The sequence below is a fragment of the Schistocerca nitens genome, chromosome 5, assembly GCF_023898315.1.
Source record: "Schistocerca nitens isolate TAMUIC-IGC-003100 chromosome 5, iqSchNite1.1, whole genome shotgun sequence".
In the NCBI taxonomy this organism is placed as follows: domain Eukaryota; kingdom Metazoa; phylum Arthropoda; class Insecta; order Orthoptera; family Acrididae; genus Schistocerca; species Schistocerca nitens.
The window spans coordinates 458,979,834-458,993,510 of NC_064618.1; the positions used below are offsets into that span (position 1 = coordinate 458,979,834).

At 42.8% G+C, this 13,677-nt stretch overlaps 1 protein-coding gene across 1 annotated transcript in view; it reads right to left on the reverse strand.

The window, feature by feature from the left end:
• Window positions 1-13,677, reverse strand: part of LOC126260528 (basic proline-rich protein-like) — an 86,361-nt gene that overhangs the window by 68,338 nt on the left and 4,346 nt on the right. The window lies entirely within an intron of this gene.

Below are 13,677 nucleotides of genomic sequence, written 5' to 3' on the forward strand. Positions count from 1 at the left end.
AGAATGCTTTTTATTATTAAGTGAGTTTTGGCAGGAGTGAATAGGCTTTTATATATGAGAGTGTTTAAAATTTGTGAGTGGAAATTGTCAGCGCAGCGTGAATGATGTGGGGTTTGTTGGCTGGGGGAGAGACAGTGTTTACATGTCTAGTTGGAGATGTAGGGGAGGATAGAGATCTGCGCTATTCAGGAATCCATTTGTGCAGTGTATGTGGTTAGACAATAGCTGGAGAGCAGGCATGCTGGTCCTGGGGCTGAGTGGACGGCTGTTTAGGTGGACAGATATGTGGCTTTGAAATGCCGCCAACAGTGCTCGCATTTCCGGCGAATGGTCAAGACAAGGTCCTGTTGCAGTAAATGAGGTCGTCCTGTTTCTAAACAGGCTGCAGAAAGTAATGGATATGTCTTTCTCGGATTTAAATTGCAGATATCAGATGCGCGAAGATCTGGAAATGGGATCAGCCGAACGATGTGTGGGGTGTGACAAAAGCCAAGTGGAATTTTACTGTAGCATGCAGGTTCGCGTAAGGTGAGGCTAATATATACAACTACAGAATGGATCGTGTGTTCGACCCAGTGCAGAGCTGTTTACGTGTATTAGACACTAACAAGCGGTATTTACAATGTGCTCCACTTTACTCTGTGCCAATTGCGTCTATGTGGTGTCGGCTAACTGATAATTTACAGAACAGTTGCTGTGTGGTGTTCAACGACGTTCTCCAATTTGTCTACTGTGGTAATAAGGACATTCGAAAATTGACTGGTGTGCACGTAGGTCTGCCGGACTCTCAGGACCGAGAAAAGCTTATAAGTTATGCTCTGTCTGCATACAGTTTTAATTATCTACCTGTAAACTACGTAGGGGTTCTTAACACAGACTCGCACAAAGACAATATTAGTGTTACGCAGAAGTGTTATGTTAAAGCAGGAGAAACTGATTTTTCTCAATATAGAACCCTGTTCTCCACAATACCATACGATATAGATATCGCCGAATTGGGACTGGTCCCTACAAATAATGTTATACCCAAAGTCTTAAGAAAAAGAGTAAATGTATCACACAGACTTAAACCATTCCCCATTAAAGAAATTACTCTTTTAAGTGCGGTTAATGTTTCATGTGCACGAAAAAGGAAACAGGAAATGGATGACATCGAGCTAAAGAAAAGAAAACTATAGTATACAGAGAAGACAGCTGCCACAAAGGAAGAATATAAGCTGCAAATGGAAAAGGAGGAGGCTATTGCAGATGTGCAGGCCAGGTAAACACAGTGTATGGAAAAATCTCTCTACAAGGGGGGAATACAAAATATTGGCATTTACAGTAAACAGCCATGGAAACTGGTCACGTGTTGGAGTACTGGCCGGAATCAGTGGAGTTGAGAACGTTTACTATCTCAAGGGATACACGAAAAATGTGTTCATTAAGCTCTGTTCCCATTTGGATCGGCTTAAAAAGGATGGTTATATTATATCTAAGTGTGGCGAACTAGATGTTGTCCACCTAGCAACAGAACAGCCATTTGTAGAGTTTAAAACTGATCGAATAACTACATTTAATGGACACTCGTTTGCAAAAGTTGTAAACTTAATGTTCTACACAGAAATCCTGCAAGAATGTGGAGCAGAAGAGTTGCCAACATACACACAGGAAGACGTGGAACGCTTTACCTGAAGCGTCATGCCGGCCGAAGTGGCCGTGTGGTTCTAGGCGCTGCAGTCTGGAACCGCGATACCGCTACGGTCGCAGGTTCGAATCCTGCCTCGGGCATGGATGTGTGTGATGTCCTTAGGTTAGTTAGGTTTAACTAGTTCTAAGTTCTAGGGGACTAATGACCTCAGAAGTTGAGTCCCATAGTGCTCAGAGCCATTTGAACCATTTTTGTAGCGTCATGGAGGAGATACGAGGAAAACTTAAAATCCCCGAATGCTCTCGCCTAGAAGAGCTGCAGGAAGGAACAGAGCTAATAGTTAAAGCCATAAAACAAGTGTTATTAAAACTACACCTAAGAAAAATAAAGAAAGAGTTGTTTTCTGTGTGTAGATGAATATGCAAAGGTAATAAATATTTTATACGAGAATTTAGACCTCTCTTATTTGTTAAGCTAGCGAAAATCTTAAGACATTTCCCATATACAACGATCTATGAGCCTGTATTTCGGAAGTGGAACTGAGCCGTTGGATGACCTTGAAAAGTAGTTGAAACTAGGTAGTTGAAAGCGTACCGAACCGCTTTTCGTACCTATATGAGTTATTTTGCGAGCGGATCTGCAGGCTCTGCTATGCGTTATTTGGATAGTTTACGAGTATTGAGCGTATCTACACATCAGTGTGAAGAATTATTTAGTAGCAGTTTGCTATTGTGTGTAGTGAAATTATGATTGAGTGCGTCTGTGGGCTGTGCGACATGGCCTAGGGCACATCTGGGTGGGTGTTTTGTGATAGCGTGATACATATACTATATGGTTAAATAAGTTGTTTGAAATAATAAATAGTGTGTTGTCAATGATAACACGCACCTGCAGCGCAGATCAGAGTGATTGGTTTTCCGTGACCGCAGTAAGTTTTTCGCAGCGTCGAGTTTAAGAGTACAGAGCTCGTCTGCGGATATTGTGTACTGCATTATTTAAGAGCAGTTTGCTATTGTGTGGTGAAATTAGGAGTTGTTTACGTGTTTGTGGCCTGTGTCAGATGACCACAGTCGGATCAGTACGGGTGTTTTGTGACAAATATACTCCACGACTAAATAAAAGGGTTTTAAATAAATAGAGTGCAGTCCTTCCTTACTTTCCCGAGCAGCACAGCGCAGTCTGAGCAGTTTTTTGCGCAATAACGGCAATCTGGTCAGACTGTGGATGAGTCGACAAATAACTGGACAAATTTATCTGTAGAGGATTTACAGGTCTGGATTGTAATGAATATCTTGATGGGTGTGGTTGTGTTGCCAAGTGTAGTGCAGTACTGGAGTTCAGAACCTGCCTTAGGTCAGCCTTACATATCGAAACCTATGAGAAGCAAAAGTTTCAATAAGATATGTCCTTCCTCCTTCCATCAGCCTATGCACTGAAATTATTTTCGAAAATTAGGAGTTGTTTGGCTGTTTGGGCGTAAATGTTATGCATTATTTACAAGCGGTTCGCATGTCTGTAGGCTGTGCCATGCGTTATTTTTAACTGTTTACAATTAGCAAGCGTGTCTCTACAGCTTTATAAATGAGTTATGTAGGCGTGTTTTGTGGGTCTGTATGGTGTGGGACATGTCGGTGTGATGCATACACTCCATTCCTAAATAAAGTAAATTCGTTCCTCCATCCATGGGCCTAGCGCAGGGTGAGTCCTTTTACCCGAAATGCATAGGAAGAGGTTGAGTCCTAGTGGCTTAATTTAGTGGTGATGAGCTTCGTTTGCTTTGTTTACTGCTTTGCTTTGTTTACTGGCAGAATTTAGTCTTGGCTCTGGTTCCTAGGAGGAAGTGGCGGTCGGGTGGCTGAGGTTAGTACAAGCGCCCTTTCTTTCCAACAATTTTCTTAGGTTGGTAGAGAAAGCGGAAGTGACCTTTCTTTACAGCCTGAATTCAAACTCAGTTCTTGTTCCTAGGAAGAGGTGGCTGTCTGGTCCTCGAAAAGTAGTTGAAATTAGGTACTTGAACACGTTTGCATACGTATATGAAATTGTAAATTGAATTATTTAATATGATTAAAACTGAAATGGCATTAAGTACTTAGGTAATTGATAGGTTAGATGAGCGATGTTTGAGTTAGCGTATTTACAGAAGGCTATGTCCGTCGTGTGTATGGAGGGTTTGTGACGTAAGTGGGGCGGCGGCGCGGCAAGTGTCCAGTTAAAACGCGCGCACGAGAGAGAGTCGATTAGCAAACGTTCTAGTGCCGACCAAACGTGCTGTTAGGGGACTTATGACCTAAGATGTTGAGTCCCATAGTGCTCAGAGCCATTTGAGCCAAACGTGCTGTTATACAGTCATGGCGGATTCCACTGTCGAGCAAACTTTGGTGCCAAAAGTGTAGCACTGCGTTCTCGGTCACACAAGGACATGTGGTGGACGGTGAGCGGACGGCATCGACAGGTTTGAACGTGCCCAGGAAAACAACTTTGGCGCCAAAAGTGTGGCAGGGAACGACCGACCGTTGTGTGATTCATCTTGGAGGAAAACAATTTTGGCGGGAAACGTGCGGAGGCGACGAATACACGTGGTGAGCGCACAAGGGACCGCTGTGACGTCAAACTCGGCAAGTTCCAGCGTGTTCAGCGAAAACATGTTTACGACGTGGGAGTGATCGCCGGTCAAGTGGCTAGCGCGGACCGCCCCAAATGCATTGCCGTAGGCCACAGCACGCCCGCTGGCCGGCGGGGCCAGAGCTCCCTTATACCTGTGGCGCGCGAGACTATGCGGCCGCCCGCTTGGCGACCGTGGCGCCTGGGGGATGGGGCCAGGTGCGGCGACGATTTCAGCTAATTCAGTTGTAGAGTGGACGTCGGGGCGACTGCACTAGGATCTCGACGATGTGTATTGATTGTGTTGGAGTACAAGTGATGACTGTACTGCTTGAAATAAAGACTTCAGTCCCTTAACCCCCCGCAAAATCAACGGATGTGACATAAGTTAGAATAAGTGTACTTTATTATTTGACATGATTTTGATAAGTGAAAAAAGATAAGTGACGGCGAAAATTCGTACGTATGATCGATTATGGTGTTGGGATTTGAACTTGCGATAGATTTTTGTTATGGATGTAAGAAAAATGGTTTTCTCGCCGAGAAAATCGGATATCTTGAATAAATAATAAATCATAATAATAAGTAGAAGTACAGTTTTCGAGACATTATCATGTTGGAATTTGAATTTGGAGCAATTTTCTAGAGGAGGTAGGCCAATAATAATAAATAATAAATAATAATAATAATAATAATAAATGACAATGAATGTTAATAAATGATAATGAATAATAATAAATAAAAGTAAGGTTTTGCAGCCATTGTCGTGTTGGAATTTGTATTTGGAGGGAATTTTCTAGTGGAGGCAGGTCAATAATAATCAGTATTAATAAATCATAATAAATGGTAATGAATGATAATAAATGTTCGAAAATGGTTCAAATGGCTCTGAGCACTATGGGACTCAACATCTTAGGTCATACATCCCCTAGAACTTAGAACTACTTAAACCTAACTAACCTAAGGACATCACACACACCCATGCCCGAGGCAGGTTTCGAACCTGCGACCGTAGCAGTCCCGCGGTTCCGGACTGCAGCGCCAGAACCGCTAGACCACCACGGCCGGCGATAATAAATGTTAATAAATGATAACCAATAATAATGAATAACAATAAAGACAAGTACGGTTTTGCATGCATTATCCTGTTGGAATTCAAACTTCCCGCCATATTTTTCTTCTGGAGGTTTAGGTTAGTGGACGTAGCCCAATTGGTCTATTTCCCCTGCCAAAATTCAAACTTACGCAATCTTTTCTCGAGGGTTAGGTTAGTGGGCATAGCACAATTGGCCGATTTTCCCGCCAAAATCCGCCATCTTGGATGACGTCATGCACTGTTGCCAAGTCTACATGCCGCCATATTGGATGACGTCATCGCCACCATCTTGAATAAATTTGGCAACAATGCAGCGTGTCGTCGAATGAAGGTTGCCCTGCTACTGATGTTACGGGTTTGTGGTCTGTAAACACAGCCACTGGTCTAGCCTCTATTTGTGGGCGGAAGTATCGAATTGCTTCATAGATCGTAGATCTGTCATACATGCTCCACTACTGTTGTGCAGTCTGTAACTTTTTAGAGAAAAACCGTAGTGGTTGCCATTGTCCTTCTACACACTGGTGCAGTGCCGCCCCTACTGCTGACTGGCTCGCGTCTACAACAATAGCTAGCTGTGCGTAGTGAACTGGGTGAGCGAGCAACACTGCTTTCCTGAGGCTTGCTTGAAGATCATTAAATGCTTTGTCCATTTCTTGTGTCCACTTAATTATTCGTCGGCCTTTGGCATCGCGTCCTTTGAGTGCATCAGTGAGTGGTGCTTGCACCGTAGCCGTTGCTGGCAGATGACGTCTATAAAAATTTATTACTCCCATGTATCGTCGTAGCTCTTGGTAGTTTGTCGATTTCGGAAGGGCCTGTATCGCCGCGATTTTCTCTGGCAGAGGCAATATACCTTCTGATGACACAGTATGGCCGAGGAAAGTGACTTGGTTCTTGTGCATGATGCATTTATTTTCGTTTAAAACGACTCCATAGTCAGATAGACGCTTGCGAAGTTGACACAGATGCTGTTCATGTGTTTGACTATCCGGAGAGAAAACCAAGATGTCATCAAGATAAGCAAAGCAAAATGTTAATCCCTTTATCACTTCGTCGATAAAACGCTGCCAAGTCTGTGCTACATTCTTAAGGCCAAAAGGCAGAAATAAAAACTCGAATAATCCAAATGGTGTAATCACTGCTGTGTTCTGAACATCTCTTGGAGCCACCGGTATCTGGTTGTATGCTTTCTTGCAATCGAGGACGCTAAAAATTTTCGCGCTGGCCAAAGCACATGTGAAGTCCTGTATATTAGGTACTGGGTATCTATCTGGAATGGTTCTTGAGTTTAATGCTCGGTAATCCTCACACGGTCTCCATGATCCATCTTTCTTACGTACTAAGTGTAGGGGTGAAGACCACGGACTGTCTGACCGCCGAATTATTCCCAACTGTAACATTTCCTCGAATATCGCCTTTGTTTCTGTCAATCTCTCTGGTGCGATACTACGTGCTCGTCGTGAAACTGGTTGTCCTGGCGTGGTACGAATATAGTGAACCGTACTATGTTTAACTTACGTCTGTCTCTCACATCATCTCCGATTCTTTTCTTCGTCATGTAGCTTTTCGGCTACAGAGTTGCCAATCGCCTGTAGCTTCTCACAAGTTGTGTGCCCTTCAGTGCTTGATATTGCACTGTTGTCTGTCAGATTTAACAAACGTTTTCCTTGTACGTCGACCGCCAACTGGAAATGTGCCAGAAAATCAGCACCCAAAATAGGTTCTGATACACCAGCTATCACAAGAGACCAGGTAAATTGTTTGGAACAACCCACATCAACCTTGCACACTTTACATCCGTACGTGTTAATCACCGAGTTATTCACTGCCTTCAAACGCGGCTGTATGTCTTTTTCGTTGTGTGGCACATGGCTGACAGGAAGCGAACTAATGTCTGACCCGGTATCCACCAAAAACCTTGTACCCGTAAGTACGTCTGATACATACAATCTTTTCGAAGCAGGAGGCATATGTATTGAAGGTTGCTGTCGCTGACATGAGAACACTGCACTGTTTCTGTACATACCTTGGTTGTCTGAGTAGGGGTACGGTGATGTACATCTTGTACCATCTCTCCCAAAACGTTTATGGTACCAACACACCTTACGCTCGTTCTCTTGTTGATTTCGTGTTTCACGCCCAGCCCGGTCTCTCTTGCGCTTAAAGATAACTTGTGATCGCCGTAGCGTGCTTAGCTTCGTTCGCAAATCCTCTATTGCAGTTTTTAAATCTCTAATTTCGTTTGAACTTTTTGTTGTTTGTCGCGTTGCGATCGCGGCACAGTTCACTGTTATATCGTCAGTTTAGTCTTGCTGGTAATGGTAGTTATCGTACGTGGCATCTGTCGACGTCATTGCGACTGTTGCAGTAGGCTCATGCGTCTCGTAGATTCTGTCTGCAGCAATCAGCAGTTTGTAAACTGATCTTGCGTCGTATATAGCTCGTGTAGTTCTTACTTGCGTTGGTAGCTGATGTTGCCATACGTGGAGTAACAGTCTATCAGAGACTGTCGAACTATCTGCCAGGCTGCGTAAATGACGCCAGTATTCTGACGGGGTCCTATCTCCCCGTTTCTCTTGCTACAGTACTTGTTTGACTCTGAGGTCGACTGACTTCACACACCGAGAAATTAATTCTTCTTTCAGTCTACAGTATGCTCCTTCTGTAGGTGGGTTCACTATAATGTCAGATATCAAAGCCGAGGTCTGATGGTCCAAATTACTTATCACCAAGGTGAACTTCTCGTGATCACTGACTATTCTTTGTTGTAGAAATATATTTTCCATTACCGCGAACCATGTGTGTGGCTGAGAAGGCTCGTGATTGCAACCGTTGAGTTGTTGAAGCGTTGAAACCAGCAGGCAGTTCCATTTCTGTTACTTGCTGTGGTTGTGCTGCAGTAGTCCCAGTTTCCGATGATGTTGCTTTGCTGGTGTGTGCCATGGTTGTTTAACCAACGTCATTCCTTTGGTCCGGTATATGCTTGAAGTTCATATCTTTCGAAATATGCAACTGTAAAGTTACTATCTCGTTCTGAAGCCTATGAATTTCTTCCGTTATCGAACCGTATCGTTTGCCGTCGTCGTTCATTGCTTTTGCAGTTAATGTTCGACGTAGCTAACGCAAGGTTTAAAGTTTCTTAATCGGAGGTCACTAATTATGTAGGCGACTTGCCTACAACAAATAATTTCATAGCCGTCCGGTATAATGTGTTAACGAAAAAATATTTATTCGCAAAAACTCACTTTGCACCAGACATGAAAAATATCACTGCCACAGATCATAATAACCGTGTGTCTAGACCTGTAAGACTGGTTACTTACTCAAGTAAGGGCATACAATATGAAATCAACATAATTTCTGATGAGATCATATCTATCATGAAGAATACCATACTCAAATATTATTCGATAATATTGGACTGTACACCAGATTTAAGGCTCAAGGAGCAACTAAGCGTGGTTTTAAGAGTGATAGATGTGTTTTCCAAACCAGCTGCAAAAGAAGATTTTTTTTTTTCCAACTGAATGACACAACTGGAAAAGGTATATCAGAATTGTTACTTCAGAAGGTACATAACATAGGCATACCACTTGCAGACTTCCAGGGACAGTCTTACGATAACGGAAACAACATGAAGAGTTGTACTGTATACACAGTGATGACGATGTCTGGTTTTGTGGGGCACTCAACTGCGCAGTCATCAGCGCCCATTATAACGTCGCAATCTGGCTAACTAGCGGTAGAGCTGTATAAAATTGGTTCAAATGGCTCTGAGCACTACGGGACTTAACATCTGAGGTCATCAGTCCCCTAGAACTCACTACTTAAACCAAACTAACCTACGGACATCACACACATCCATGCCCGAGGCAGGATTCGAACCTGCGACCGTAGCGGTCGCGCGGTTCCAGACTGAAGCACCTAGAACCGCTCGGCCACACAGGCCGGCAGAGCTGTATATATTGTTATATAAAAAATCTATTTGGGCTGCGCTGAAATCCCAGAGTGCGTATTATTTGTCTCGATCAGGTCAAGCAATTACGTGCTCCCCGGCGTATTTAAACACAGCTACACAAAGGGATATATCAGTTCCCATTCCGGTATTAATCATAGCTTCAGTACATACACAACACCAATATCTCCACTAAAGTTTTTCAGTTTATTAGAGCCTAATAGTTCGTAACAGTGTGATAATTTGCTAATGCGGCAAAGAGTACTTACGCACGCCGCGTTCCTTGGACAATCAATGTCATCGCACAGATGATTATTTACTGAGTACACAATATTGAAGGGATTGAAAGAAGTTATTAACGCAGTAATAACATTTAATGCTGGTTTACTGCATTATTTTCACATCCTAACATTGCCGCAAGGAAGTAGCTTTTCCTATCTGGGTGGAATTAATGACATATACTTCAGTCCAAGATATTATGTAAGTTCCAGACTCCATTAACTGATTTTACGAAAGTTAATTCTTTTCTCGCAATTCGGTTTCAAAGTTTAGTCTCTACATCGGTCCATCATTAATAGTTTCTAACTTTGGGTAATGTCCAGTCTTTTATTAAAATACTCAATTTAAGACAATTTCGAATCTTTCACTATCTGGATTCTACATGACATCCTATTTGAAGTTACTGATTTACTTCTTACAAGTTCAGCACGTCGTAGTAGATCGCAAATCTTTAGCGTTCAAAAAACAATCTCGTCGCGCCCACGTGTACGAGCACACGCTGAGGTACGACTTGCTCCGGCAAACTCTCGTAACACAGTAACAGTGCATGGCTCTTTCTTAGGTATTACACATGATTCTCAAAGAGTACTCATAAGGAGTATTCTTTGAGATCGTTCGTCCTACTACGTGATTTCTAATTATGGTACTTTGCGATCTACTATGATTTTATTTTGAAACTAATCGGATTCTATCTTTTTTATTTCTTTCTTTTTCAAAACACTACGCTACTTCGTACTGAATTTCTTTTCTATCTACGTGCTACTACTCAAGCAACATTATTCCAAAAGGGACTTTGTTTTTTTCCTTTTTTTTTATTAAATTTGGAACGATTTTTGGGGACTTTCGGGTACTATTTTTATATTCTTCATTTATCGTCCAAAGGAAGCGGCGTTACACCGTACAGGGGCCCAATTTTTACACAGTCCAATCTAGCCACTGCCACGAATGGTGGTGGTGATGATGATGATGATGATAGTGCGTTTCTAGGCGCTACAGTCTGGAACCGCGTGACCGCTACGGTCGCAGGTTCGAATCCTGCCTCGGGCATGGATGTGTGTGCTGTCCTTAGGTTAGTTAGGTTTAAGTAGTTCTAAGTTCTAGGGGACTGATAACCACAGCAGTTAAGTCCCATAGTGCTCAGAGCCATTTGAACCATTTTTGATGACGAAATGGTGAGTACAACACAGCTCCCGGGCAGAGAAAATTACCAACCTGGCTGTGAATCTAAACCAGAACCCCGTCATCCAGAGGCAGCTGTTATAGGGTGTCTTACACCTGTGTTTGACACATTTTTTTCGTGTAACCATACGCTGCACGAGACTTCACCATTATAATAAAAAGATTGAAAACACCAGAGTATAATAAGGAAAAATTAACATCAGGTCCATAATCCGACTACAGCCGGTATCCACCCAGCAGCTGATCGTGATGTTACGTTCAGTGCAATGATGCCTTGGGCAGTCTATTTATCAACGGTCTAAGCTAGCAAATGTTTCAGACGTTATGATGTCGCAAAATTCGTCATACTTGATGTCGAAGTTCGTGTTCCCATTTTATATAGGGACGACTTAAGAAATCGCTAATGTGTATGCGCACGTGCCACGACAAAAGCCAAAGAAGAGTTTATGGCGACAGCAACTATATGTACGAGTAGTACCCAATGAAGGAAGAACACAGCTCATAATACGGAAGAGGCTGCGAAATCAGTCTGACGCCTTCTTCTGTGGGTAATGACATCTGCAAATTAATTGTAACCTATGCAGCAGAGTGAAGGAAAGCTTTAGCTCACTCAGGCAGGTAACCGTTATGTCCTACATGGTAAACAGATGAAAAGCAACATGCGGTATAAAACATTGCTTTGTCTTCTTAACAAGAGAGGCACTGCGATAACGTATTTATCTGCCTTAACCAGGCGGCAACATTCAATTAAACTGTCCTCTCCTGTACAGAAATTACATAATATTCGTTATTTGGATTTGCAGCTCCTTGTATTTACCATGATCATACAAATGACGAAAAATGCTGCATGTCCTGAGGCCAGTTCGTGGCTCCTATTATATTCATTCTTCTGTTGTTTCCCTTACCTTGTGGGATCAGTTTTGTTCTAGAATGTACAATATATTTTCACACTGATTTTCCATTCAATGGTATTTGTTGTTTACTTTAGTTGCAACTGATTACGAAAAATCCTTTTACTGTTTCATCTTCATACACTTTGGCACAATTATTGATATGAAACACACTCAAAAGTATATCCTGCTGCTCGACCACAGATCCCTTTGATGTAGTAAATACAGTAAGACTGTATAGTTGCACCCCAAAAGAAAATAATTTGCAGGTGTAGTCCCCATTAGCCAGTGACATGGAAGCAACAAGATTGTAGGATCAGAGTAATCTGACTGTCTCTAGGTTTTCACATAGTTTTTCCACTACTGTATTCCTTCCGTCTTTCAAGGTACTTCCTTTTTCAGCAAAAGAGAGTAATTTTTTCTACAAGTGGCTTCTATCTTGCCACTATCTTTCCTGCACTCAGACATGCTTCTACAGCTTTGTATTTCTCCTCTAGCCATTCCTGCTTTGCTATTTTGTGCTGCGTAAATCTTTTGACACCTGTAGCCTGTTGATTGCTTCATTTTTTTGCATCAGTTAAATTTAGCATATCCTGTGTTGTCCAAAATTTCTAATGGGCTTTCCATATTTTCCCACATCATCTTCTGCTGCCTTCAGTATTTTATCTGTCAAAGCTAACCATTAACCATTCATCTTCTGTTTCTTTATCCCCCCCCCCCCCCCCGACTACAGTCCACTGTTGCTACATGAACCCTTTGAAACCCGTGAAAACCTCTACAGTTCTTTTATCTTATCCAGGTCTCATCTCCTTAATATACGATCTTTCCGCAATTTCGTCTTTTAATCTTCATTTCACAGCCAATAAATAATGGTAACAAATGCAAATGTTTTGGAATTATTGTGCAATTTAAAATCGGGTTTCAAAATTTGTCCTAGCATTACATTATCTATAGAAACCTTCTGGTATCTACATGTCTCTTCCATATGTACAACTAATTTTTGTGATGCTTAAACCAATTATTAAAAATGATTAACTTGGGCTCTGCACAAAATTTTACCAGGTTTTATTCCTGTCCCCCAGTCTACCTTCTTCTGCTATATTTTCTTCTCTTTATTTTGCTGCTACTGAATTACAGTGCCCCTGTAAAGTTAAATTTTTCATTTCTTTTAACCATGTGAATAACTATCTCATCACATATTCTTTACAATCTGCCCATTTGCAGAACTAGTCAGCATTTAAACATTTACTTCTGTAGTACATTTCAGTTTATATGTATCTTGGCTACAATATTGTGTTCAGTATGTTGCTCATAGTATGCATATCCCATTCATTTTTCTTTTTACATAAAATAAGAAGGCAACCACTCGCCTATATCTGACTGATGCATTTTGCATAGAAACATGTACCAGCAAACACTATTTGCACTAGCTTTGAGTTCCTGCTGTTTTTCTAGAGAAAGTACACATAGGCAACCACAATGACACCACGAGGTACAGTCCTGTGGCGAGACTAGCTATTGATTGATTTTTGAGAGCAGCTACCGGGGCAGATAAAGGTGGTGGGGGATACGGAAGGATTCACAAGGCAAGGAGGGGTAGTAAGATAGTTTGAGGCAGGTCTTTAACCAGATAACTTAGCAGGTGCACAAGATGAAAGGGGTTCACAAAGAGAAGAGCACATGAGAGATGCAGAGAGGAAGATGAGGTGGGTGGGGGAAAAGTGCGTGAGGAGGGAGAGAGACGGGGGGAAGAAGGCGAGGGGTGGAAAGGGGGCACGTGGGGGGGGGGAAAAGGAGGCACGTGGGGGGGAAAAGGAGGCGCCAGGGGGAGGGGGAAGGGGGCGCCAGGAGGAGGGGAAAGGAGGCGCAGGGGGGAAAGGAGGCGCAGGGGGGAAAGGAGGCGCAGGGGGGAAAGGAGGTGGGGGGAAAGGAGGTGGGGGGAAAGGAGGGGCGGGGGGGGGAAGGAGGTGGGGGGAAAGGAGGTGCGGGGGGGAAAGGAGGTGCGGGGGGGAAAGGAGGTGCGGGGGGGAAAGGAGGTGCGGGGGGG